This window comes from Peromyscus leucopus, chromosome 20 (genome assembly GCF_004664715.2).
Source record: "Peromyscus leucopus breed LL Stock chromosome 20, UCI_PerLeu_2.1, whole genome shotgun sequence".
Taxonomy (NCBI): domain Eukaryota; kingdom Metazoa; phylum Chordata; class Mammalia; order Rodentia; family Cricetidae; genus Peromyscus; species Peromyscus leucopus.
The window spans coordinates 26,779,076-26,804,524 of record NC_051080.1 but is presented as its reverse complement, the minus strand read 5'-3'; positions in this window follow the sequence as shown (position 1 = coordinate 26,804,524).

The window sequence follows — 25,449 nt, the reverse complement described above, 5'->3', positions numbered from 1 at the left end:
TGTCTAAGATGACCCATCATGGATTCCTGCACTTCTCCTATATCAGTGACCTAGTTTATGGAGATAAAAAGAAAAAACTTACACGGTTGAGATACTCTGGTGTCATGCTAGGTTCTAAGATTTGTTCTAAGAACCTTCCTCAAACGAGGTAATAAAAAGAAAAAAGAAAAAACCAACATCTCCGTCTTATAGATGAACATGCCAAGGCACACCAACTCCCAGCGTATTCATTAGTAAACCAAAGTTGTATCTACCCCATAGTGAAAATGGGCACAATTCAATAACAGTCCAAACACCAACTACTTTGCCTGGCCCATGATGCATACTCAGGAAGCATTTACTCCTTTTCTCTCCTCTCGTGTGCTAACAGGTTTATCTCAACTAACACTTCAATTATGTTTACAATCTCCCAATTTTAAAAAAAAAAAAAATCACCACTACTTTGATGAGTTCTCCTATCCTCAGTGAGGAAATGAAGGAATATTTCCTATTCACCATCAATTAAGGGCTATCTCCAGGAGAGATTTCTCCCAGTGTTCTGCCTGTCTCTGCCCTACCTGTAGGTGGATCGTATTCTGGACAGCAAGACCTCAGAGGTAGAGCCCTAAGTCTTTTCAGAAGTAGTCCTGGTTGGGAAAAAAATATGAGTGATGAAGGGATTGAAACAGTGCAGGAATTGCTGTACTAAGAGCAAATGAGAAAGCATCTGGGGTTAAGTGTGCAGACATAAAACATAGCAAGCATGGGACCTTCACTGCATTGCATTATAAATATCATAACAATGTACATATTAAAAACCTCCACACATGCAGGAGAAAAATAACATGAAACTGAGGCACCTGTGACTCACAAGATAGGTGCTGAGGTCTGAAGAAAGGACTCAGCTGTTAGAACACTTGCTGATCTTCAGAAGACTGGAGTCCAGTTCCAAGCATCCACATTGACTGGTTCAGAATCAACTGAAATTCTAGCTCCAGAAGATCTGATGCCCCTTTCTGGGCTCTGCAGGTACACACGCATGCATGCATGCACGCACGCACGCACGCACGCACGCACATGTGTGCACAAATACTTTTTTTTTTTTTTTAAAAAAAAAGAGCATTACTAAGTTTTTGTTCTTGTAAACAGTGTTTTAGATTTGGTACAGGAGGATGGCATGGACATCCAGCCAGGGCCTCACACATGCCAGATAGCTCTCTAACTCTTAGCTACAACACAACCCATCTTGAAATGTTTTGTAAGTAATACATACAATGCTGTTTTGGGGGGGAACAGGATTATATTAAATTATACTATTTTACCACTATTTTCCTATGTAAAGAGCTTCCAAAATGTTTACTAAACTAAGTGAAATATGTTTTGTTTACATATAGAGGGTAAAGTATGTATATATCAAAGTCTCTCCTTTTTATTAATTGTGTTTGTTTCTAGTATAATGAATTTATATGTGAGTTTATAAGACAAGATGATTGATAATGATTTTTAACAGTATAGTTCCTAACATATGGTTCTTCCAATTTCAAATACTTAGCAAAACTCCATAGCATAATAAGGAACAAGTCATGAGAGGATCTCAGAAGGGTCTTTGTAGACCCAAGAAGCAGAAAATCATGATACTTACACAGGAGAGTGCTGACTTGATGAAAGAATGGATGTAAGAACCTTGTGTCTACAGAACATTGGAAAGGAATTCTATTACCAGCTAAGAAGGGAGACAAACAAGCCCCATAAGTTCATGGCTTTTGACAAGGTGGCTTTGCCTGTTAATTTTTTTAATGTATAGCATGGAATTTACCATCTTAACTATTCATCACACTCATCCTTCTTTTCAGATTATGGAGAAATTACTCTTTTAAAATTAGTTTTGACAATTAGATATATGCATAGAATATGTTTTGCTTACATTTATTCCCACTGCTCTGTCTTATCCCTCACCCAACTCGTGCTGACTCAACCTCTTATCTCCATATCTTTTTCTGTGTGTTCAGGTAGCCACAGATGCTGTGTGTTCATGATTTCAACAGCCAGGCCATATGGAAAAGACATTTTGGAGGGCTTCTCTCCACCTTCCAACTCTGACTATGCAGTTCAATTAGGGATAGGTTGGTAGGGTTGGGGCTATGATCAAGGTTACCTAGGACCAGAAACTATGGTGCCTCTTTCCATGATATTTGCATAATTTTGTGGAATATTCACTCTTTCCAGACACCACAGATGATTTATAGGTTAGAGAAACAAATGGAACAAAAATAATCCACACTATAGTGATATTAACATTCTAGTGACAGAGACAATCCGTGAACTGATAACCAATATTACAAGTTTTGAAAAGCTTTGTGATGATGAGAAGACAGGAAAATAGGGAATAACTGATGGGTAAGGTCTTCTTGGCAAGTTATCCCAAGAGTGTGCACAGTCCTTTGTGGTGGTATTGTGTTCCCCAAAATATTGTGTACTCTAATAAATTTATCTGGGGTCAGAGAACAGACAGCCACTAGATACAAAGGCTAGAAAATGGTGGCACTCACACCTTTAATCCTAGCATTCCAGAGATAGAAATCCCTCTGGATCTATGTGAGTTCAAGGCCACATTGGAAATAGCCAAGCATGGTGACACGCCTTTAATCCCAGAAAGCCAGCCTTTAATCCCAGGGAGTGGTGGTAGAAAGCAAAAAGATATATAAGGCGTGAGGACCAGAAACTAGAAGCATTTGGTTGGTTAAGCATTTGGCTGGTTAAGCATGTGGCTGGTTAAGCTTCAGGCTTTTGAGCAGTAATTCAGCTGAGAGCCATTCCGGATGAGGACTCAGAGACCTCCAGTCTGAGGAGACAAGACCAGCTGAGGATCCGGCGAGGTGAGATAGCTGTGGCTTGTTCTGTCTCTCTGATCTACCCAGCATGGACCCCAATAACTCGCCTCAGGTTTGATTTTATCAATAAGAACTTTTAAGATTCATGCTACAGTCCTTGAACTCATCCACAGCACAAAAAAGAACTAGGCATCAGAATATCAGAGAAGGATCCTTCCTCATAAAAGTGGCAAGTCATACCACCAAGACTGGAAAGGGCTGGTTTGATGAATGCACACAGGAGTCATATGTCTACAAATATTGAATAATAATGGGAGTAATAGGGGCAGATGAAGAAGCAGATAGTGTAAGATAATGCAGGTACTCCATCCTACTGTATGTTAAGAAATCCAAGAAAAGTGTTAAAGATTCTAAGTAAAAAAATGCAGTTACACATTTCAATTTTTTCACTTTGAATCCACCACAATGCTAATAATAATGATCATCACTCTGTATGTCAGACCTAGTTTCATATTCACTTATTGTTGATTCACTGATTCATGTTTTACAAAAGAAGTCCAAAGTTCTCCATCAAGTCACACTAACCTTCAACAACAGTTGAGGTTGAAGCCCAGTTCCATCCTCCATGCAAAGACATTGAATGAATGATGGCATGAACAAGTAGACTTATCAGGTCTTGGCTTATCAGAGACCCACCAGTACCCATATGTTCATAACCATAAAGCCTAATACCCCAAGGGTTTCTAAGAGACAAGACTCTTCCCTCTTAACTTAAGAATTTTTCAGCAAGATGGAGACAGGACTAAAATAAGACATGTACCTATCTCTAAGTGACTCAACAAAAATAAAATATAGTTTCAAGTATCAAGTATAAACTCACATAGTTTCACATACCACATTTTCCATCAATAATTACATCTGGATTAGCTGGACATCTGCAGGTCTGTGAACCACTGTGTGTTCTGTATTGGTGCTTGGACCCACTGTGGTCACAAAGAGGCAATTGCTCTCTTCTCAGGAGATAGTCTGAACAAGGAATAACATTTTCTTTCCTGAATGACAGAAGTAAAAATAAACACTCCCAATAGCAGATGACATCAGAGCACACGGTAGCATTATACAAATGTCAGAAGGTAGAGGCAAATGTCAAATGCTCAGAAAGGAAAGATTGTTTTACTGATGTGGAAAACTGTGTTGCCCTGATGTCTGATAAGCTACTAAGCACTTGATTGTATGGAGAAGATCATAGCCTTAGGAAGATGATGTCTGCCTTTCCCTATTGACTTTGTTTTGTTGTTGTTGTTTCTTTGTTTTGGGTTTTTTTGTTGTTGTTGTTTTTTAGAAGAAGAGATGTGTAACCAATTCCATTTTCTTATGAAACTGATGTTTGGACATTGATTAAAAATAGCTGTTTATAAAAAGTGGATGTCTGAATGTTATCAGATTACATTTTCTAAGTTCTTTTGAAGACAGGGTTTCTCTGTATAGTTTTGGTGCCTGTCCTGGATCTCACTCTGTAGACCAAGCTGGCCTTGAACTCACAGAGATCCACCTGGCTCTGCCTCCTGAGTGCTGGGATTAAAGGCATGTACCACTACCACCCGGCTGAGCATTTTGTAAGTTTTATTGGGAAGATAATGTGAAGAGCAAGATAAGGGTTACAATTATATTCTATTTTGTGAAAAATTAAGAAAGAACAATGACTTTTTTGAACCCAATCATCTTCTTTCAACACAGATTATATAATGACACTTTATACCCCATAACTATTATGAATGTGAATTTTTGACAGTAATGTATTGAATTCATTATTCAAGATGTCTTAAGCCTTCTCAAATGTCTATTTTATTGTCACCATGCTGGACACATAGTTCAGTGGTCATTTTTTAACAGAATATGGCATGGTATACTTCCAAGAAGTCTCACTTCAATTTAGTCACATAGACTGATGATGCACAATACCTTTCCCAAGAGTGAAATGCTTCTGTTAGTTAACTGCCCTAAGCATACTACCTAGTGAGCTCTGTGTTATCATGGGATAAACAGTCTTCATGACTTGTCTGTCATATTTCCAAGCATGTAAGTCTGCCATCTCTCTTTCTATTCCCAAGCATCCCTGATACTAAAATCCCATCTAAACATTGGGTCTTATTTGAGCCCCCAAATAGTTGTATTTTATTCAACTTTTGTCAGTGGCAGCTATTTCCTGAGGTTCATTGGGTCATAAATCTCCATTTGTCTCTCTTCTATTTTTCTTCTTCCTTCTCCTCCTCTTCCTTTCCCTCTTCCTCTTCCTCCTCTCTTTCTGTCTCTCTCTATCTTTCCCTTTCACTGCACAATGGTCTGAAGATGGTTTCAAGAGTGAGTGTCTGCAGAAAAGCATCTTGCTTGATGTGGCCCTTAAAGTTTCATAGGTTCACTTCTGCCATATTCTGTTTATCATCAGAGTCATGTAAGCTTCCTAGATTCAAGGCAATAGGACTCATGCTTTCTCCTGGTGCAGACAGCAGGAATCAAAGTAGGGAATGTTTCAAAGTTACCATCTAGGATAACCCATTTACAAAATGCTTTCTCTTTAAAAATGTCCTGTGGCATTAATTTTTCATTTCAGAATTGTTTAAGAAAATAAAGTCTTAAAAATACAGCTGGACAGGCAGTGGTGGTGCACATGTTTAATCACAGCACTCTGGAGGCAGAGGCAGGGGGATCTCTGAGTCATATGTCAGCCTGATCTGCAGAGTGAGTTGAAGAATGGCCTGGTCTACACAGAGAAATGCTGTCTCAAAAAAAAAAAAAAAAAAAAAACCACAGAAAGAAGGAAAGAAAGAAAAAAGAAAGAAAGAAAGAAAGAAAGAAAGAAAGAGAAGAAGGAAAGAGAAGAAGGAAAGAAAGAGAAAGGAAATACATCTGGCCCTGTCCTCCCACCAACATAAATAGTAATTTCTTTAAAGATTTTCTTATCTTTTCTATTTATATATCTTTACATGGTCAATGAATATGATTGCTTTGTATGTTTTTCACGAAAATGTCATCATGATCTCTCTACATCTGGGTACAGACTCACTTCCTCTAGCTTGCTGTAGAGATCATTAGTATCTACTTCCTAATGCTGGGACTATTGGTTGACTGCCTCATGCACTTACATTCATGAGAGTGTGCGAGATTTAAACGCGGGCCCTCCCAGTTTTGCACAGTTTTGCCATAAGTGCTTCAGCCACTCATCCCCTCCTCTGTAATATTCTTATGATGACTTTGATCATGCTGGTACATGCCAGACAAGATTGTACCACTGAACCACATCCCAGACTACTCTGACTCTTTCATAAGGAATGAAACCAATTCATGAGAGCAGAGGACCTCAAGGTCTTACCTAATCATCACCTAAAGGCTCCACCCACTACCAACCAAACTTATATGGGAATAAGTTTTGAAGAAACTCAAACATTCAACATTAGCATCTATGAATACAAATAGATGCATTTTTATTAGACTTACTTATTTGTTTGTGTGTAGACAATTTCTAAACAGTCTTATTAAATAAGAAACACAGAGCCACCTTTAGGGGTGAAAGCCTTAGAGATCAGGGAAATAGTGATAGCCACCAACCTTACAACCTGCAGCTACCAAAAGTGAGATACCTACACCTTTATTGCCTTGCTCTTAACCCACTACCTCACTTCCTTGTCACTGCCTGTCTGTACAGACCTCCAGGTCTCTATGATTGATACTGGGATTGAAGACGTGTGTCACCATGCTTGGCTCTTTCCTAGTGTGTCCTTGAACACACAGAGACCCTGCCTGCCATGTGATTGGATTAAGGGCATGTGCTGCCACTACCTGACTTCTATGTTTGCTTAGAAATGGCTGGACTTTTCCCTTGATCTCCAGGCATGCTTTATTTATTAACATACAAATAAAATATCAACACATTTCAGCACAAATAAAATATCACCACATTTGTGTATGCATGGGTGCACAGATGTCATGACTGTGCATGTAAAAGCCAGAAAACAACTTGTGGGATATGAGTCAACATATCAGCAGTCCCAGGGTGCTGAAGAGCTGGGGAGCAGGGTCTTGGGAGGCTGGGAGTATGACCTGGCCTATGAATGACCTTGGAGACTGGAAGAGGAAAGCTTGTTTATTGGAATGGCAGGGCAGGGGGGAGGGGAGGAAAGAAGTCAAGGGAGGAAGTGGTGTAGCTGGGGATGGGACTCTCCATGCCTATCAGTCAGATTAGTAGACTGCTAGTCACATGATTTCTAAGAAGCCAGTTCTCTTGGGGGAACAGAAGCTTAACTGACTTTATCATGACATGGCCTTTGTCTCTGTGGAAGTGAGTAGGCCCAACCCTGATTCAGGAAGGGAGCAGCCCCACGCCTGCTGTGCTCTCGGAGAGAAGTACCATCCCTCATCTGGCTTGGGAACCCACAGTGGGAATCAGTTTTCTCCTTCCATTGTGTGAAGCTGTGCATGGATGTGTGTTTATATATATTCACATGATGTGGGGGCATGTGGTTATACAAGGTTGCTCTTAAATGTATCTGCAAGTGTCTGTGAAGGATGGAGTCTAGAGTGTATCATCAAGTATCTTCTTCAATCACTTGTTCCCTTACTATTGAGCCAAGGAAGATCTCTTATTAAATCAGGAGCTCTTCAAGTTGACTTGTCTAGCTAGCCAGCTTGCTCTAGAGATTATCTGTCTCCACTTCCCAAATGCTGGGACTATTGGTGGCCTGCCACATCCAGCTGAACTTATGAGGGTGTGGGAAACTCAAACTCAGGTCCTCACATTTTTACAGCAAGTACTTCATCCACTGAACCATCTCTGCTTCTGTATTGATAACTAATCCTCGGAGCAATCACATTGTATTGGCTGTTTTCACTGCTTTAGATTAAAATGGGGGCTTCAGGTTGGCTAGATAACTGATTAAAATGTGAGCTTCAGGTTGGCTAGATAACTGGTTAAAATGTGACCTTCAGGTTGGCTAGATAACTGGTTAAAATGTGAGCTTCAGGTTGGCTAGATAGTTAAATGTACTTCAGGTTGCTAGATAACTGGTTAAAATGTGAGCTTCAGGTTGGCTAGATAACTGGTTAAAATGTGAGCTTCAGGTTGGCTAGATAACTGGCAAAAGTGGCAAATCCAACACTCACGGTCAGGCCCATTATGGTATGCTTAGATCCATCTGGGCATTCTCACCTGCCTAGCATATTAAAGGATGTCCATGAGGGACTGAATGAGTGAAAATTAGATTTTAAATACTTTGTTCTTAAGCAGTCAATATTCTTCAGTGCAACTTACATATCACACATTCTTCTAGGACAGAGACGGTTTTTTATGTTTCTGAATGTTGGCAGGACCCTTTGTTCTATCTGTTCATTCATCTAAGCGTATCTACAACATGACTTTATTTCTGATATACCATGGTCCAGACAATTTCTCAGATGCTAAAAATAAGCAGTAGATGAGCCAGCCCAAGCAGTCCTTGTGACAACAGAGTTTACAGCATTTGAAAACAGAATTGTGGTGTTGGAGGGATGGTTAAGTGGTTAGAGAACTTGTTCTTACACAGGCCCTCCATCTTTGATTGTCAGTACCACATGGTGACTCAACCATCTGTAACTCCAGTTCCAAGAGATCCAATGCCTTCTTCTAGCCGCCATGAGCATGTACATACATTCAGGCAAAATGCTCACATATATAAAATAAATAAATCTAAAAAGAATTAAAAACTTAGAATTTGCCAATGTACTACCGACCAGCCATAAGTAACCTATAGATTATGAACCAAATATATTACAGGAAGTGTCTCTATTGCAGAAAACAACTGTGTTGCCCCTGGCTGGTCTGAGTGGATTTTGCTGATTTTCATGCTACCAAAGTTCATTCATCTGGGGATAGACAGATTCCTTGTCACCTGGGTTTGAAGTACTCCACATAGGTGTTTTCTTATTGGTCAATTTATTATAACCTTGTAATCATAGTATACAGGTTAATCAATCCAATTGATCATTGTCCCATGCATGGTTTCTCAACCTGGATGTTAGTGACATGAGGTAGAAAAAAATTATTAATGTCCTGTGCCTTGTAAGATATGTGATGTGCAAACTCTTAGGTCTCTACTCACTAGATTCTAGAAGTAGCACCAAAATGACTTTTAAAAATGTCTTGGTATCACCACAGTTTTTCAGGGTCAAAACTGCTCTCAACTCAGAACAATAGAGCTAGAGGCAAACAGATACAGGGACAAACACAGGACTTCTTTATTTTTGACTGTGAGACCTTGAACAAGACACTTACCAGCATCTATCATTACATCATGATATACACAACAAGTTGGTCACAGGATTTTACAAAAGTTTTGATAACTTTAGCCATTCACTGAATGCTTATTATAGTCTAGGTATTTTTTAAATGCTGTTCATGAACTCACAGAATAATCATAGAAATCTTATGAAGCAAGTGTGATTATTAAGCTCCATCTTAGAGATGAGTGAAACAAATAATTCAGGTAACACACCAATGTGACAAAAGTACTAAGTTAAAAATTTCAAAACTGAACTCATAGAGTCTGACTCAATCTCATATTACACACCATCATTTTTCTATTATTGATAAAGTGCTCTGCTGAAAGAACAGCCAACTTTAATCCTGAGTGGATAAGCAGCAGCTCATTGCCATGGGTGATGACTTGACTCATAGGCAAAACCAAAAAATATGGAAAGACATTTAGGACATAATTAAGAGTAACTAAGCAGTGTGGTAGTGGTGCACACCTTGAACCCCAGCACTTGTGGCGGGGCAGAGGCAGCCAGATCTCGGTGAGTTCAAGGCCAGCCTGGTCTACAAAGTGAGTTCTTGGACAGCCAGGACTTTTACACAGAGAAACCCTGTCTCAAAAAAAACAAACAAAAAAGTAATTAAAGAATGTTTGGGGGTTGGTGATAAACTTTGTAAACACAGAGATGAGCCTGATCTGAGATCCATCCTCCAGTGCCTCAAAACTCTCCCTTCTCTAACTAGGAGGACAAAAATAGAAGCTATGGTGCTTGTCCTAAAGCCTCATGGCTAGAGGGAATCACATAGCACAGGGCATGACATGAGGACAGTACAGTCTGAGAAGAGAGCCTGGAAAAGGGATCAACTGCTCCGGAACCTGAGAGGAGACAGGGGGGCTGTGCACAGTGACAATGAATAGCAGAGTATCCTGCAGGCTGGTGGTAGAGGAAGAATGTTTGCTTGTCTCAGTCTCCTTATCACAGAATGGTAACACGGTAGTAGTCACATATCTAGACTCCATAAGAATTGAAGCAAATACATCAGCGAGTACAGGTAACAGGGCAGTGATCAATTATTCCATTCCCTGCAGCCTGTATCACTCTTGCTATAAAGCTCTAAGTAGAGTGGGTCTGAAAACTGTGAGCTTTTTTTTTTTTCTCAATGCCACTCTCCAATGTTTCCTTCTCCCCCTACAGCCCTGAGAATAATGTTATTGCAAACACTGACCTCATAAAAATGCACAGAAAACCCTTTTCATACACTGAAGCAATGCAAGGCAAAACAAAATCCAAAAACGGCAAAACAATTCTCTTTCATGTTTCTCAAGTTCCACTGGGATTTCCCTTCCAAACGAAGATGTTCTATTTCTGTTCGGGGAAATAAAGATATTGAAAATAAGCAAGTTTCCCCTTAAGGTTCACTATTCAGTACCTCAGCAGTTTCTCCATTTTATTTTCTCATTTTCCCATCTATCATCTGACTTACACTCACTCTCCTCTGTTCTCCTGCCAAGAATATGTTGAATACATTTGCAGGGGAAAAAATAGCCTCTCAAACCACAGCATTAAAACCAAAGAAAGATTGTTTGTCTCTTCGATTCTTTCATTCTGTCAATAATCACTGTATGCCTACTAGGTGCTTACCTCCCTTTAGGCACTGAGCAGGTTTTGTTTTGTTTTGTTTCTTTTTAAATCTCTACTCTCATAAAGCTTCTAGTCTAGGAGTGGTGAAGATCAGAAAGATGAAATTAATAATAAATCAACAAGTAAGTAACCGATTTCAAATGAGAGCAAAGGCCGTTAAGAGTTTCTTTTGAAGAGCTCGACAGGAAGGGGGAACTTCCTTTGACTGCGGACAGGACATGGAAGTCCTCTCTGTGGAGATGGGATGGAAAGGTAGACTTAATGACAAATCACGACAAGCAGAGGAACAGCACGTGACAGTTGTGAGGAAGAAGCTGCTGTAGTCCAGCCAGAGAATTCTGGAGACGGGAGAGCAAGGGTAATAGAGATGGAAAGAGTGAAGAAGTTCGGAGGGCAACTCACATGGCACTTCTTGAACCAACATAAAGACTTTGAATAGATGTTTTCCTTGACACTTTCATATCCATGTATGATGCATTCTGGTTCGTGTCCCCCACTCTCACCCCCGTAGCTTTTCTTCCTCCTTACAAACCTAGTTCCCACTTTTACCAGTTCATTTTTTGTTTAGAGTCCTGCAGAGTTTAACTAAGGGTATCTGTGTTACCTCGAGTTTAAAACTAACCATCAGATACCGGTGGGGTCACCAATGGTTATAAAACTGGAAATTATGTCTCTCCCTCTCCCACAACCTGTTAGTTACCAAATGTTTATCCATTTTAAAATTAAATTAGTAGAGGATTTCAAGGGAACCCTAAAAGGTGGTAAAGGGATAGGCTTGGTCGGGTTTATATTTGAAGTTAATAGACGGGCTCAAGTGCCTAATAAACAACTGACATAGACAGACCATGTTTGAGACTAGTGTGCTTGAAGACGGTGTCAGAGTTGCAAGAGCCTGTGCTAAAGTGGTCATAGAATGTTGGGAAGATGTGCTCAGATTTCAAATGACTTAGATTTAGTGGCACAGTCAAAGGATGTACAGTGCAGAGAGCAGACAGATTGGGATAGTCACAGGACAAAAGGAACATGAAATGCTTTTGCCTGAGCAGTCGCATGCATGAGGTGCCATATTCTGAGATATGGAGAATACCAAAGAAGCAAGTTTCCGAGTTACGTGCAGAACACATAACTCAAGATGCCATCTGCAGGTTGGATGGAAAGCCTATGCATGCCCTATAGAGATAGTGACTACTCATTGGGCCGTATCACCTGTGTTCACTGAGATGCAATCTTAGCTTCTTCTCCTGTTGCAGTGATAAACTAGTCTCACAGAAGCAACTTCAGGAAGATGGAGTTTATTGTGATTCACAGTCTACTGTTCCAGACCGTCATAGTGAGGAAGTCAAGGTAGCAGGGGTTTGAAGCAGCTAGTTACCTTGTAATGAACTCTGCTGCTCAAATTCCTTTCTTCTTTTCATATAAGCCAGGATAATAACCCAGGAAGTTGTTCTGCCTATAGTGGGCAGGTACTCCCACCTCTGTTAATATAAGAAAGCTAATCCCCTACATGCATACACAAGCATCCATCTTCTAGTAATTCTAGATCTCATTTCAACAAGTGGGATTAACCTCCAAAGATGTGCAAGATCTCCCTCTGTTTTTCGTGGACCCATGAGCATGTATGGCCATTAAACACCAGATATTCAGCGAGCACAGTGCTTAGTGAAAGTAAATGAGAAACACCCCTGATCTCTGGGAATTCAGTATAGAAAACACAGTCACTCATGGGGTAAGCATAACTAAATGAATTGCTTAAAGAAGTAGAGGTGTCTTGCCACATGGGAAAACACAGAAGGAAGAGGCAAAGGGATCAATTTATAAGACTTTAAGAGACATGGAGAAAGCAAAGTTGGGTCCAAAGGAATGAATATTGGTTTGTTGGTATGAAAAGAAAATGGAAGAGATTATTCCAAAACCAAGAATGGGGGACTAGTTTGGGAGATTTTAGGTTGCCCTGTGTGGGTAGTAGAAAAGACTAGGAGTTAGTTTAGCTTAGGAAGCCCCCAGGCAGTGGAACTGCAACCTGTCCTTGGTGCATGAGCTGGATTTTCGGAACCTAGGGCCTATGCTGAGACACTTTACTCAGCCTTGATGCAGGAGGAAGGGACTGGATCTGCCTCAACTGAATCTACCAGGCTGGGCTGAATCCCCAGGGGAGACCTTGCCTTGGAGGAGGTAGGAATGGGGGGTAGGTTGGGGGAGAAGGTTGGGGAGTGGGAGGAGAGAGGACAGGGGAATCCATGGCTGACATGTAAAATTAAATTAATTATAAAATAAAAATGTTTTTTAAAAAAGAGTAAAAGTTAAAGCAAAAAAAAAAAAGAGTTGGTTTAGTAGTGGACAGTAGAAATGACTAAGGCAGGCTTTGAAGAGTCCCAGGGACCTTAATCTGTGAAACACGAGAAGAAGCCCTTAATGGTCAGAGCTATCCAGGGATATATTATGTAATCTTACCTATCACGAAGGTTGAAAAATCTAAATTCTGCATTATGGGCCATCAAACTTGAGGCTTGGGAGCGCCACAGAGTAAAGGAAGCCAGAAGACTGCCAGATGCAGAACTCACACCTCACTGGTGATGCCTATTTCTTTTATTTATATTCATAATTTTAAGAAATAAATAGAGGCCTATTGCACATTGTGGAGAGTATCTGTTTTACTTCGAGTTTATTTATTTAAACACCAATCTCCTCAAATGATATTCTTCAAATTGAGACACAAGATTCATCATCACAGAGTCAAGCGTAGGATTTGAAAAAACAAAATAGTATTTAAATTTTAATCTTACTAGACTAGTTTAATGAACCTGGAAAACAATAACAATACTAGTCACTTGCTACATGGTTAATCCTAGGAATTATTCATGTTATTATAGCCCATGTAATCCTCATAACAACCCATTCCACAAAGACATGGTGAACTTGACCTTTCCAAGAGCACAAAAATTGGACAGGAGACTGGACAGACTTTGCTCCAGATTTTACACTTTGAAACTAAGCTGTGACTATTTTCCATTTTTTCTATTCAATTTCTCTATCTATAAAAACAGGCATGCTAAATTCTAGTATAGATAGGTGGGCAAAAGTAAGCTAGCAACATGATTGTGGTGGTATGAATGAGAATGTCCCCAAACACTACAGTATTTGCATGTACACATGTGAGCATACACACACACACACACACACACACACACACACACACACACACACGAGAGAGAGAGAGAGAGAGAGAGAGAGAGAGAGAGAGAGAGAGAGAGAGTGTTAGTGGTACTATTTGAAAAGGTGGTACCATCTTGAGGGAGTAAGTATATCACTGTGGGCAGCTTTGAGTACCCATAGCCTTGCTTCACTTCTGGTCCACTCTATCTGCTTTCTGCTTGTTCCTGAGAATGTGCACTCTCAACTTCCTGTTCCTGGCACTTGCTGCCATGTCTCCCTCTGTAATGCATTTTCCTCCTCTGAAATCATAAGCCAAAATAAACTCTTTTTTTCCTTCAGTTGTTAATTCAGTGACAAAAAAAATTGTATATGGTAAATAAACAAACCCTAGGTTCTTCCAAGCACAAGTCCATGACTTTTTCATGCATGTATTCAATCTTCCATACATCTAATCAACACTTACTGGTCCTGATTTCATTAATAGCTAAGATTCCTTCACAGAGTGAAGCTCTGACTTTTGTTACCTTTCATCCCATAGCCTGCATCATGACAAATAATCCAAACATCTCCATGTGACACAGAATGTTTTTAGACATGATCGCACATAGTCAACTCTTCCTTCCCTTGTTCTGCACAATTCTTGACATGAGCAGGGACAAAACAGAACTACCTACCAGTCAGCCAGTGAACATGTGACTGTCACACAGATATTTCAGGCCCATACCATTCATCTGATTTTCCCACAGTCTTCATTGCCACCTTCTCTGACAATTACAGGAACTATACTACAGTTAGAGCAGCAGCTATTATTCTTATTGCTATGGGAATCACTGCTTAGAGTTGTAATCGTAGCTATCATTCATTCATTTAAACACATTTATTGAGCAACTCTTGCTCTTAGTAAGCTAGGGAGCTATGAAGTACTTTGAGAAAAGAGGCGATATTATCTAACTTATATTTCAGAACTAGGATTCTTATAGTTATGCTGTGAACAGGGCAATAAAAAGACAAATCTGAAAGCAGAGGGACCAGTTAGGAGGTTATTGAAATGACCCAGATGGGACAGGAAAGGGTCTCAGACCACTTTGGTACAGTGTAGGTGGCAGGAAGTGGTCAAATCAGCATCTGCTATTAAGAGAGGGGCATGTAAAAGGTCACTGGAACCACTGGAAAAAGAAATATAAAAGCTGAGGATGACTGAAATCTTTGGTCTGAGAAAGCTGCACTTATGCCTAGCTAAATTGGGAGGTATATGAAAAGTAGCCCTTAGCCATCCATATGTGTATCATCAGCTAGACAATAAAATGCACTAGACATTGGACTGAGTATTGGGAAAACAGGAATACAAGATGGCATCCTGTCTTCAGATCCTACCAACAAAGGGGTTAAAGTGATTCTGTTAGATATGTACCCAGGTGGGAGTCCAGGACACAGAGAAAGAACACCTGCGAAGAGAAGAACTCATAAGGGAGCAGTAGCTTCAAAGAATCTTGAAATTCATTGCAAGCCCTTGTAGTCGATAAAAATAGGGCTGCTGCAGTTGGTTAATTAATCAAAAGATTCAGTTAAAGAGAGGTTCATAAAAATGATGCATCTACACTTTAAACATTTTATATTAACTTAAAATTTTAAAATGTGTCTTCATTTGCTGAGGTTGAGATGGTTTGAAGGCCAGGGTTTGAAGATGAGCTCAGATTGATTACAGTTCCCCCTAGTCCTTTTTGCATAAATCACGCTCATAATGTATGGCTTCTGATTTCCTATATGAGCTTATTGAAAGTAGGGTAAAAATGTAAAGACATTTGCAAAGCAACAGGAATATAGCCTTCTGGATATAATTTTTTTTATCTAACAATCTCTTTTTACTGATTATCATATTTTTTAAACCACCCACCTTCATCATGGCTTCTTGAAGCACTGACATTTGCTTTCATAGAAACATACTTCATTGTCCTCACATTTACATTTCATCATTTGCATAGTAATTAATAACGTATACAAATACCAAAAGAACTGTCACAAACTGAAGTAAATGCTTTGCAGGAAGCATCAACTCTCCTCTTGGGAGCAGAGCTAGGCAGTGTAATGAGAACAACCTAAGAACTCAGAACTGTCAAACATATTCCAGACAGTATCAGAATGTTTTATTATGAGTTGCTGGGTTTGTTTATCCAGAGCATGATTGGAAACAATTCATTTCAGAGACAACCTTGGAAATAAACATGACACTAGAAGGTTCTATACAGCCTCTTCTGCCCTCCCCCATCCATCCAGCTACCTATGCACCTTATGTAGACTCTAGTCAAAATGCTCAGCTGAGGAGAGTACATTTTTTAGAGCATGTTCACTGGGTATTATTTGTTTTCTATCTTTTGTTTCAACATAAGAAGCACTCATAGCAGACATTTTTCAAACCGTCATCTGGGTATTAACTTACACAGAGAAAGCAGCATGAACTGGATCCTATTGCTATCTTCATTGGCTTATTTGCTATTTTTCTACGCTGTAAAAAGCTACCATGACCAAGACAACTTACAGGAGAAAGAGATATCTAAGGCTTATGGTTTCAAAGGACTAGAAGCCATGCTCATGATGGCAGATATGGCAGAGGGCATGGCAGCAGACAGGCAGTTGTGGCACTGGAGCAGTAGCTGCTGAGCCCTGACATCTTGATCTACAAGTAGGAAAGGGGAGGGGAATGGCACAAGTCTTATGAAACCGCAAAGCCCTTACCAAGTGACATACATCCTCCAAGAGGTCCATACTCCTAATCTTTCCCAAGCAGTTCTACTCACCGGTGATGAGGTATTCAAACACATGAGCCTATGGGGACCATTCTTACTCAAACCCTCACATTCCACTCCCTTGCCCCCTTAGGCTTACAGCCACATCATAATGAAAAATGCATTCTGTTCAATTCCTAAAGTCCCTTGTAGTCTTTCCCAGTCTTAAAACAGGTTAGAACTTCCAAGTTTCTTCTGACACTCACAGCAATCTCTTTCTGATATCTTTCTGTAAAATAAGAAAGCAAATTGCATACTTCCAACATCCAGTGACACAGAATGTGTGTTACCATTCCAAAGGGAGACGTGGAGGCATAGTGTGGATGTACTGGAATGAAGGGAGACTGAAATCCAGCAGGGCAAATTCTTAATCCTGTAACTGCATGTCTGATATCAAAGGATTCAGCTTTACCGACTGCAACATATTTCTCTCTCCTGGGCTGGTTCCAATGCCTGCGTGCAGCTCTCCTTGGCAGATGTTTCAGGGTTCTGGCATCTTCAACCTTTGGGTCTCCAGTGAAATCCAGGTTTCACATCCGCAGCTTCCTGCAATGGCTTCGCAGGACCTCTCCCCTGCCACACAGCTGCCTGTCCTTATCTGTGGAGCAAGATTCTCTAACTCCTTTACTTGTGTAACCTGCGTGACTCTGAAGCCATAAATGTTTGACAACATTGCCAGGTTCAACTGCCTGGTTGAGGTGGAGCCTGCTCTCCTCTCCCCTTCCCCCCATCCCCATGAAAATCATCACATTTGCAAGAGCTTTCCTCGGTTGCTGTTGCTGTTGTTTAGGAACAAAAAACATTCCTCAAACTGTTCCATTTTACAAGTTGGAAGATTAGCTGGGTGGGGTCCTGAGGGTACTCCTCACTTTATTCCATCCTGAATCAGGCCTTTCTTTTATCTTTGTCTCCCTTTCAGCCCAAGCCTTAGCACCAACATTTTTATATATCCTGGTGCTCTTTTTCTCCTCAAACTGTAGATTTTGTATTTTGTTTTGCTTCACTTGTTCTTTCTCATTGTAGACCTGCATCCCAAACACCCTAATTGTCATGCTAGAAACCCCATCCAACGACTGAGGGATCTGGATGCAGAGATCCACCACTAGGCTCTAGGTGGAGCTCCTGGAGTCTAACTAGCGAGAAAGAGGAGGGTTTATATGAGTGAGAAGTGTTGAAACCAAGGTTGGATAAAGCACAGGGACAAATAACCAAATGAATGAAAACACATGAACTATGAACCAGTGGCTGAAGGGCCCTCTGAATAGGTGAGACAGTTGATTGGCTTGATCTGTTTGGGAGGCATCTAGGCAGTGGTACTAGGTCCTGTGCTCATTGCATGAGTTGGCTGTTTGAAACCTGGGGCTTATGCAGGGTTGCTTGGCTCAGCCTGGGAGGAGGGGCCTGGACCTGCCTGGACTGAGTCTACCAGGTTGATCTCAGTCCTCAGGAGAGGCTTTGCCCTGGAAGAGGTAGGAATGGAGAGTGGGCTGGGGGGAGGGGAAGAGGGCAGGAGGGGGGAGAACAAGGGAATCTGTGGCTGATATGTAGAACTGAATTGTATTGTAAAATAAAATAAAATAAAGTAAGAATGATTACAAATAACCATGTGACAGAGTCAATAGTAAACTGTTTTTGAAGTCTTTTCATCTAGGGAATTAGTCCACTACTTTTCAATTTAGTCTCAGGCAGAGTCTTACAACAAAGCCAGAAAGCAGCCACTTTCTTTGTCAAAATATCATGAGTTGTCTTCATCCTGGTCACGGTTCCCCTCTGACACCCCTTGGGCTGGGCCTGTAGAGTCCTCACTGCTCTCAGCACTACTGTCTTCAAAACTCACAATAGGATGGCTCAAAAAGCTCTACCTCGATATGTTGGGGAACACAATACCACCACATACACACACACACACACACACACACACACACACACACACACACACACAACACACACACATTGTATGTATGTGTATATATGTGTGTATATATTTTCTGAACCATTGAAATAAATGTGAAACTCTGGTTTTGGAAAAAAATTAAAAAAAGCTCTACCTCATTCAACCACTTTCCCTCTCCAAAGTCTCAAATTCTTCCACATTCCTTCAAAATTGGAACATGGCCTGCATGGCAATAGCTACATTTCTTGGTACCAAATTGTCTTAGTTACTTTTCTGTTTCTTTGATAAGTCACATAAATTATAGAAACAAGTTATAAAAGAAAGGGTTTTACTGAGAGATGACAGTTTCAGAGGCAGTGAGTTTCCAACATGGCAGCACACCCGCAGGCAGGTATTAGCTGAGTGTTCACATCTTGATCTGCAAGTAGGAGAGAGAGAGGATAGAGAGATAGATAGAGAGAGAGAGAGAGAGAGAGAGAGAGAGAAGAGAGAGAGAGAGAGAGAGAGGCACTAGATGTGGCATGAGTCTTTTTAAAACTCAAAAACTCAAAGCCTGCCGGGCGGTGGTGGCGCACGCCTTTCAGCACCAGGGGAGAGCGGATCTGTGATCGAGCATCTACAAGTATAGAAGCAAACAACAGAGAAATGCAAAAAAAAAAAAAAAAAAACTAAACTGTGATGCACCACTTTCCACCAACTGGACACCAAGTATTCAATCCTATGAGCCTATGGAGGACATTCTATTTCAACCTACTACAACTGGTCATAAAAGTAAAGCTCCAGATCTTTACTTCTCATTTCCTTTCTTAATTCTCCATTTGCATAGACCAAGCATTCCAGGCCAGGAGTTCTCTTTGCTTTTCTGTACAGGGACAAATAACAAACTGCTTCAGATTTGTGTGGCCCATATAGTTTCTGCCATAGCTTCCCAGCTCTGCTACTGTGTTACACAAACAGCCATAGGTTGAGTATAAACAAATGAGCATGGTTATAATTCAGTAAAACTTCATTCAGAAAAATTGGTGATGGACCAAATATATATCAGGTAACACAGTTGGAGATTCTGGTTTTAAATAAAAAGAAATACCCATAGCCTCTTAATGATTATTGTTTTATATTAATTAAGATAGACTCTAAAATTCTGTGGCTCCTAAAATAAAATTCTTTTTCTTATATGTTGCCCAGAGTGGTTGCTCTGGGAAGGGGCAACACTCTTCCTATCAGGGTTTAGTGAGTGATTTGGCCTTTTTCTCATCTTTTGTTCATATCACCTTTACTAGGCATATTCCAAAGTCATTCAGAAACCAACAAGCATGAGAAATTCCATAGCAAGGCTAAAGATGTGAAGAGTATCCAGCTCTATTAAATGCTATTGTCTAATATGCATCATACAGACTAGAAAGAATTTGATAAAAGATGTAAGTAGGGAATATTTTTTTTTTGTTTTTTTTTTTTTTTTTTAGAGTGACCAAAGATTTTATTTGTTTAAAGAATAACACAAATGTTTATTACCATAATTCATGCAAAAATGTATTTTTGATCATGCATACAGCTCAGAAATGTTAATGTATTTAACCAACAGCAGTTCAGGTCCTGATAAATTGTTCAGATTTTGGTTTGAATGAACAGGTCTCCTGAAACTGGTGCGCTATTCAATGCTAAAAGATGACAATGTCACAGAAACCTGACTTTCTTTGTCGTCCTCCACCTGGTCCGCTGATATTGAGACCATGCTGGTGCCACACAACAGCTCATCTCTAAAAACAAAGTCATGCTTCAGGTTCTCTGGCCAAGCTCTAGCTCTGTAACACGGGCTCAGAGAGAGATCTCCTCATCCCCTCAAAGAGACCCCACATAGACAAGTTTTTTTTTTTCTTTCTTTCTTTCTTTTTTTTTTTTTTTTTTTTTTTTTTTTTTGGTTTTTCGAACAGGTTTCTTGTTAGCTTTGCACTTTTCCTGAGTCACTTGGTAGCCAGGCTGGCTCGAACTCACAGAATCCGCCTGCTCTGCCTCCCGAGTGCTGGGATAAAGCGTGCGCACCACGCCGGCACGTAAGTAGGGAATATTAAAGAATTAAGTGATGAGTGAGAAACAAATGTGGATCTGGATAAGAGGAAGATGTCTAAAGTAGAATATAGAAAATAAACAGTGAATACTAGGACATTGGCACACTTGTGCAAGCCTGTAGAAAACATGAGAATGCTGAAGACTGGAAATATTTTGAACAGTCAACAATGGACAAATAACAACAAACTTTTCACATTGGTTTAGGGGTAACTGGTTCCCCTGGGACAATACAGTATTTGATGAAATTAAGATAATAGTTAGTTGTTTTTCAGGGTCAGGATGCTCCTGTGATTCTGTGGGCTGGAATACAGTTATTTACCTCTTCTTTCTTTCTGAGTAAACAAATAACTCAATCTCATTTAAAAATAAATACTATCTTTATTTTTGACTGCCAAAAAAAATAAATAAATAAAACACAGCATCCATATGAAAAGAATAACATGGAAAGGAGAGGGGAAACCATAAGGATCTCATGTCACAGGTAAGCAGAGTCTGCGAACAAAGATATGATAGAGGAGAAAGAGCATTGAACTTGGAGTCTAAAGCCTAAACATACGTCTTGACTCCACAATAAAGAACTGTCAGTTGGTGTCAATCACTTCTCGCTTAGATCCAGAGTCCTGGTTCTTCACAGGGAGGAGTGAAGAAGCTGGGAGATTCTTCTTGCAGTTCTAGTACTCAAGTGATTGGCAAACATCAAAAACCAACAGGAATCCATGTTAAATCTCTGCCACCTGCAATCTTAGAAAGAGTCTACTTACAATGCAGGAAGGCTCAAGAGGTGACTGGGACCTAAAATGAGAAACCAGTAATTGTTCTACCTGCACATGCCCTGCCATAGCCTGGAAGTAAGAATAAGTATGCTCCTGTAAATGCACCAGGGGGACCCTCCATTTCCACTGATAATAATGTTCATTAATTTATTCAACTTGCTTGCTCTATTTTTTTTCTATTGTCCAGAATCCATCAAATTATTCTGCCTTCCCACAAGAATTGCTGATAGCCACTGATCGATTACTTTGTTTACAAAGGCTTGCAGTGCCCTGGTTTTAAGCTAAAATTAAAATGGAGGGAAAAGAAACCTAAAGTTACCCTGCAGCAATCAGGAAATTAATCGTTGGCTTCCGAAGCATTCTTGAGGGTGAGATTAAAAAGTCTCAGCCCCCGAAGGATCACAGCGAATAAGGGCCTCCATTTACCGCTGGGAAAAAATTATTTCAAGGCTTCCAATGAAAGCAAAGCAAACACTTTTTCCTGGCAACCGCTCTCAAACACAGACTGCGGTGCACTCAGGCAGGACTCTGATGAGCAGCTTAGATGGTGCTTACACAAAACAGAGCTCTTTGGAAGCCATTTTGATAAATGGCACTTTCCTCCAAGCCATGGCTGAACACGCAGGTGATGTCACTTCTAAGTGTATCTAAATTGCCCATCACAATTAAGGTGTCATTTAAGCTCCAGGAATGCTCTGTCTGATTCTGAAAGAGGGAGCTGCTTTTTTTTTTTTTTTTTTTAAATAGGTCTTGTGCAGACATGTAATAGAAGTAAGAGGACATTTCTAGTCACACTTAAATACTTGAATCGACCTCTCTATCTATCACACATATGCCTCCTGAATTGTATCAGCCATTAGAGAAATTGTAAGTATAGAATAAGTCAGAGGAGTCCACCCAGATTTCCTGAGATTTTGGGATTTATTCAGGTTTTTCTGGGATTTGGGATTCTGGGAGTTTTGTATTTGAAAGACAATGTGAATTAGTTTTTTTCTACATCAAAAAAATATAATCTGGAGTGACAACTTTGTTGAAGGCCAGGAGGCTAGGATATCCAAAGAAAAGAGTACAAAATCAATGTTCTTGAGTTGTAGAGGCATAGCAGATTTGCTGTAGCAGAGATATCGGGTGTGTTAGGCTTGAATCCCAGCTCAGCCAGCTTCTAGCTACGTAATCTAAGAAAAGCCCTCTCAATGGACCTCTGAATCCTTCACTCTGTACTGGTGATGAGAATGACATGTCTGCTGTGACATGGAAGCAAGAGGAGTCTTACAGGATCCATCTGTGTCTGGGGCACCATAGAAGCTCTGTGCATTCAATCCTTTGCAGTGATTCTTCTGGCCAACAAAGCTCTGGAGAGTCTGGTTCCTGGGTATCCACTCTCAGTTTCCGCATTTTCTCCATAGATGCATGTCAGGAGTGCTAATTATCACGCACTGGGATCAAGCCTGTGAATTCCCTTACAATCAGCACAGGACCCTGGTCTTAGAGTTAAGAGCATTAATAAGTTATAAAAAGCTAAAGAGCAACAAGGTTTCAGGGAACACTGGAGGTAAGCTCAGTCCAACCTCGGGGAATCTTCATTAAGGGAGGTTTCCTAGTAGTTAAACAAGGCCTAACACAACTTAATCCATAATTAAAACATATGAGCAAAACAAGAAAACCACAAACTTATATACTGTTTCCGGGGAGTGGTAAAAGGTGCATGGCTCTACATGGAGCAAAGGATTGGCTAGTTATAAATTTGGAGAGGAATGTGGATAGAAATACAGAGGAGAATATGTGCTTGATCTGAATATTAGGGAGACAGATCACCAGAAGGAGTAAGGCTGAGGATCATGAAGTGAGGGGTAGAATATGAAATTAGAAAAAAAAGTGTCATAATAATGCATATTTTTATTAGCATTATTATTTTTTATTTTTAGTTACCATAGAAGAAACAGGGTTCATTATGGCATTTTCAAACTCAGCTATCATCAAAGTACCACTTTGGAAAGCAAATTCAACATATCTAATGTTTTCCTAAGATAAAGATTTTAAAAGTGAAGCTAATAAAATCTTTATGACTGATAAGGGGATATAGGATGTGATGTTGATGGTGAGTTAGGCTTCTGTGTGCTTACTGTGTGGTACCAGTTTCAAGATCTTTGTAAATATGATGAATTTATAGGAAAGAACAGGTTTAGAAATAGTGAAAATCTATACTTTGGGTGCGCTGAAAGTCTACGGAAGAATTTTAAAAGAGCTTACATCAACACCCCAAGTGGATTCTGTAAACATCAGAAATCAAGCAAGTTAGAAGAAACACTGAACAATCTCCCTGGCCATGAGACTGAAGACATTGTCCTGTCAATCATCACAGTTTCCAGAACCTCGGAGAGATGAATAGAAACAGTGTTGGGTATAAAAAGTACTACATGAGGCCAAATCAGGAGGATATGGTGATATATTGGAAAAGAGGCATATAGCAGAAACTGGAAACAATGAAGGAGGAAGTACGGTTAGCTGGTAAGACAGCTATGTAGATAGGAGAGCCTAGAATAAGGCTACCCAAGGAGAAGGAAGGATACGGAGCTTTAGCTTAATGTAGAGTCGTTTCCACACCTTAAGCTTTGGCTGCTAATGGTGAATATGGCAACCAAGTGCAAATCTATGCAGAAGTCATATGTAGTCACATAATAACCATCCCCTAGGTTATATCCTTTCAGACTGGACAGCTCTCCTGGGTTTGACAACTGGCCTTGATATTAGAGCTTTCAGCCTGATTGTGTTGTCAGCCTTGACTCACAGTGCTGTCAAAGGACCAGGAAGCTTAGAGCTCAGTGTATGACTCTTCCATGCACAGGGTGATATTTTCTACTGCTTTCAACCACAAATTCTAAATTTATATGACTCCTTTGAATTTTTCTCTCCTGTCTTTCTTCTTATAGCCTATGTGGGCTTCATTGTAGGACTTGAAGGTTTACACTAATTAAGAGTGAATTAGAAATAGTCAAGCCTAGGACAGAAACATGTTTAGATGTAAGCTACAGTTCAAATTATAATATGGGCATCAGTTCAGTATGCATCAGGTGATCAAAAATAAGAAAGTTGAAGGAATGTTAGGGCTTTCTTATTTCTTTATTCCTGTTCTCTTTCCAGATTTTCTGACCCTGACTTCTGTTTTCATCCTCTATCATGTTCTGTGTACTTCTTCAAACCCAATAGAACTAATTTTTTTAGCTCTGGCATCATTTCCCCTGGCATTATATTTCACCCCATGATTTCTGAAAATAAATACCTCACCCATTCAATTCTGGTCTTGAAGATGCTATTGTAGATGCTGGTTGCCATGGTCGGAATTTCTATCTAATCCACTTTAGCACCATAAACCAAATTCATAGGATGTCCCAAAGGACCTGACAAACATGTGGTCAACTCAGGATGTTCCCCACAACCAAGACATAGATCAACAGGTGGTATTTGATTCATGAAAGGAGTACTAGATATGTTATCCATGTCCAATACGAGACCTGCTACCTTGGATGACAAAACCAACAAATTGGCATGAGCAGGAGTCTGACAAACAGCTCGCACAGTTCTGATTCTGGCTGACTGGTTTTCAGTGCTCCAAGTGGAGCAGGACAGAGGCAGAAACACAGGGCATTTATCTTAAATTCAGGCTTTAATTAGCATCTCAGGAAGTGGGAAATGTCCCTGAAGTCATGGGTAGTGAAGAACCTTGGAATCATGAAGAGCATTTGAGTAGACCCTAGTCCTTACTCTACTGACTTGTGTCTATGAGGAAATTCCTTAAATTCTCTGCATTATCAGCTCCTCATTCCAGAAACAGAGAAGGAAATGCTTCTCATTGCTACTGTTATCTCTTATGGCGAGTCTCAGCTCCAGCCATAGTGCTTCTCAAATGTCCATTTGTTTTTAGTCACTATGATATTAAAGGAGGAAGTGTGCTGAAAATTAAACTTTTATGTAATGGGAATGTTTTCTGTAATGAGGAAGATTTACTGCACTTCAAGCAGCTAACTGGACTGGAACTTGGGATA